General features: G+C 51.2%; 1 pseudogene; it reads right to left on the bottom strand.

Moving 5' to 3' along the window:
- Window positions 1-2,636: 2,636 nt before the first annotated feature.
- LOC123185495 (glycine-rich RNA-binding protein GRP2A-like) lies at window positions 2,637-3,710 on the bottom strand (annotated as a pseudogene).
- Window positions 3,711-4,159: the final 449 nt, after the last annotated feature.

Raw genomic sequence — 4,159 nt, 5'->3', positions numbered from 1 at the left:
GCCGCTCGAGCCACTGCCAGAGCCGCCTGCGCCGCCACCGCTCGACGGTGGCTTACCGCCGCCTTGTGTCTTGGGTTTGGACGGCGATCTGCCCTTTCCCCCGCCGCTGCTTCCACCCGAGGACGCGCCCGCGCCGTAGCTCTGGCGTTCACGGGCGAGCCACTCCTTGTGGGTGAGAAGAAGCCGCCCGCCGGACTGCCCCGCGTCGTCGAGGCTGTAATGAGCCTCACAAGCTGAGAACCGCCCGACGAGCTCCTCGATGGTCATCGTCTTCAGATCGACGAGGCTTTCAATTGCCATCACCATTTGACGATATTTCCGCGGCACCACGCAGAGGAATTTCTGTACAGCCTTGTGTTCCGTCACGGGATCGCCGTAGAGCTCCAGATCCGAGGCAAGACCGGCGAGGCGCAGACCGAAATCCTCAACGGACTCGCCTTCTTTGAAGCGCAGATCTTCAAACTCACGGCGGCGCACCTGCGCCTTGGCCTCGCGAGCCCGCTCGCTCCCCATGCGGAGCGTCTTGATGGTCTCCCACGCCTTCTTCGCCGAATCCTTCGCGGCCAGCACGCGCATCAACTCCGGCGGAACGCCGTTGAGGAGGATCTGCAGCGCGCGCTGATCGTCATTCTCGTCGGCGCCATCCTCGATCACCGCAGTCCAGACGCGGGCGACTTGCAGCTTAACCTGCATCACAAGCGCCCACTCCTGGTAATTGGTACGGGTGAGCATCATGGCCGTCCCCGACTCCTCACGCACAACGCGCTCCACCACGCGGAGCTCGCCGCTGCCGCTGCTGGTGAGACGCGCGATCGGCGCCTTGGACGTCGGCGTCTTCGGCGGCGACTTGGTCCCGGTCTTGCTCACCTTCTCCTCCTCGCTATCTGACATGGTACGCCACGGATCGGACACCGCCGGCCACCGGAGAGTGGATCGAACACCATGGCTCTGATACCAATTGTAGCTGTCGGACCTGACGAGAGAGTTCAGATGAGATTGAGCGAAAGAGCCGGAGGTAGACGAACGAGGGAGAGAGGTTTGAGCTGCCTAATTGTCTCAGCGTTTTCTGTTTCTCATTCCTTTTCTTAAGCATCTACCAAAACAGAAGTAACAACCCCTCCCGACGCCTAGCTATGATCCGCGGCTATCGTGCCATCCCACAATCGCATCACACGGCATAATCGGCGTCCGAGAGGGTTGAGAAAAAAAAGAGAGAAAAGGAAACTAGGAACGTGCATGGCGCACTCCCTCCTATCTACTAGCATGGGCACGTCACATCATCATGCATGCAACATTATTAAACAGAAAACAAATCTCCTAGCACTACATGAGGTTAGTAGAGCCAATATACTCAACTAGACCCTATATGAAATTTTCTAGCACTATTATAATAGTACCCTAAGTTGTTAACACAACCATTTTATTTCGTAGTCATGTCAACAATTCATTTTTTTGTTTCTAGGGAGTTTTAAGTTCCGGTCAACACACACTTCTGTTTCCGTATCCGCTCTGTATTTCATGTCTGTTTTAGTAGTATATGTTTTCGTATTCATTTTCGGGGTTTCTGTATTCGTTTTCATCACTATAAAAAATATAAAAACAAATGTGGTAGTACCTAGTTCCGTCTGTTTCCGCTCCATTTTCATCCCTCCCTCTTTTCCCGCCGCGATTTCCTTGTGTTGTGTTGTGGGCTTGTGGCGGATGCCTGGTTGGTCAAGTGTAGAGTTTTTTTTGGCACTGTTGTCGTTTGGATGGAATTGGGGTGTCACATGTGATGGTGCATGTTGCAGCGTGACTTGCCAAGTCACCTAACCCCGGTCCAGCATGAGCACACACACGTACAAAAAGGCATGAAAGAAATATGAAAAAGGACTACCAAGTGCAGACTATTCTTTCAGCTGAGCAAGAGTTCTTGGCTCATCTTGTTTCCTGTTCAAGACGAGCTTGTGCAATGGATTGGGAAAAATTCACTGTGTGAACAACCAAAAATTGACTCCTGTCCTAAGTAGGATGTGCAGTTTGTATACATGGAAGCATTATGTTTGTATATTTCGCAGGCAGAAATGCTGGTATCAGCCCGTTATTATGTTCTTCCCTTCGCTTCTATCTTTTCTCTGCTTTTATTTGGGCGAGTGATGCACTTGGGATTTACATGGAAATGGAGGAAGACACGGCCCCGAAGTGAAAAGAGACTTGCAAAGGTTCAGAGAAAACAAAAGACCCAACCATTGGTCAACTTGCAAAGGTTCACTTCTCAACAAAATAAAATAAAATAAGACTTGCCAAGGTGCAAAGGTTCAGAGAAAACAAAGACCCAACTACTGTTCCAACTTGGAAAGGTTCAGAGAAAACAAAGCATTCAGTCCAAGGATACCACCCGTTCAACTACATTCAGAAATGTATAGCAATTACCCTATTCCCTGATAAGAAAATCAGAACACCTCGTCCCCTCAAGTCACAAATGAACTTGACAGGTAGCTCAACAATAGAGCTTCACACAACATTATATAGCTAGCTGCTGCTTATCTCGAAAGCACAACACACAAACCAGCTGTAGTATTTTTCTCAATTCAGGTAAACCACATCCTCAACAGAGCGTGTTGAGAGCATCAGTATTCCACCACGCACGCCGAGTATGGGATAAAAGATGGAGATCATTCACGCTAAATCGGCCAAATGATTACACGATACTACTGCATTTCACCACTACAGTTGGACGATACTAGTACATGTTCAACAGCCATAAGCGAACGATGCGCAACACAGATAGATAGACATTCGGTAGGTTCCACCACACGGGACTGAAAACTTAAACTGCCACATGAGTCTTGATAACTTAAACGAGAACACGATAAGTTGATAAGCTGGTGGATTTAATTGTCGGCGGCCGACCTCCTAGTTGCTGTTCATGCCTTCCAGCGACGGGGGCGCTGATTGGCCTCGCTGACAGTGATGGTGCGGCTGCCAAGCTCCTGGCCGCCCATGCCCTAGATGGCGTTGTTCATCGAGTTGCTGCCCCCGAAGTTGACGAAGCCGAACCCACGGGATCTGCCCGTCTCCCGGTCGGTGATGATCTGACAAATCAAGACACGACCCAGCGAGTCAGCGCATGTGGAAATTTCACCAGATCTATGTGTAAACGAGGGAAAGTAAACCTAGAAACCCTAGAAAACAACAAGGTGACATGTACAATCCATCCAAAACTAACAAACTTGCAAGCAATGAACAAAACATCAAAGTGTACTTTTTTTGCGGGTAGAAGCATCATACTACAGTACCATCAAGCAACTTCCAAGCACGAACACGAATTACACAATGTCGATGAACACCGCCACAGGCCACCTATGGAGATCGACCCCGTGTCCACACGGGAAAAGGGAGAAAACTACTAGCAAAGATCTGAACCCAACCGCAACCGTACATGCACGGGACCCTGGCCCCACTCGTCGCCGGCGCTGACTGGAGAGGGGAGGGGGCGATGGTGGAAGATCTATGGAGTACGACTGTAGAGAGAGGTGGAGGACTAAAGTCAAAGACAAAGCCTTTCACGTCAAGAAACCTTCACTGACCTCGGCGCTGAGCGGGCGGTAGGCGTGGAAGGCGTTCTCGAGCGAGCGCTCATCGATGCTCCAGGGGAGGTTGCCAACATAGGTGCGGTACTCGACCCCCGAGCAATCCTTCTAGTCCGAATCCCACCACGGCGCCGACATTGCACTCGATATAAACCCTACCGACGCGGAGAATTGAGGCTTTTTTTAGGTCTGGGTGGGCGTCGGTGAGGCCAGGGCAGCGGGCAGTGGTGGCGTGAGACGAATGATTGAGGATGCGTGGGCGAGGCGATACGATGGTAGTATATATACAGGGTACAACTACACGTGTGGCGTGGCAAACTTTTTTTAAACCAGAAACGACTCAGGTGTAGATCGTTTTGCTCTCCCGTGCCGGCTGGAACCCTAACCGCCGCCTGGAGAGGCCAATATTCTAGCACCGTCCTTTGGCGGTTCCTCTCCGCCGGTGACTTCAATCGTTGGTGGTCAGAGGCGGAGCCAGGTTAGCATTGAGCCCCGGGCCGGCTTCATTGCTGCATCAATCTACAGTGATCAACAATACCAAAAGCACCATATTCAACGAAGGCTGCTCACGCTATGCCTCGGGCCAA

The sequence above is a fragment of the Triticum aestivum genome, chromosome 2A (assembly GCF_018294505.1).
Source record: "Triticum aestivum cultivar Chinese Spring chromosome 2A, IWGSC CS RefSeq v2.1, whole genome shotgun sequence".
Classification (NCBI taxonomy): Eukaryota; Viridiplantae; Streptophyta; class Magnoliopsida; order Poales; family Poaceae; genus Triticum; species Triticum aestivum.
The sequence above is the reverse complement of the archived record's forward strand: the minus strand, read 5'-3'. Positions and strand labels throughout refer to the sequence as shown.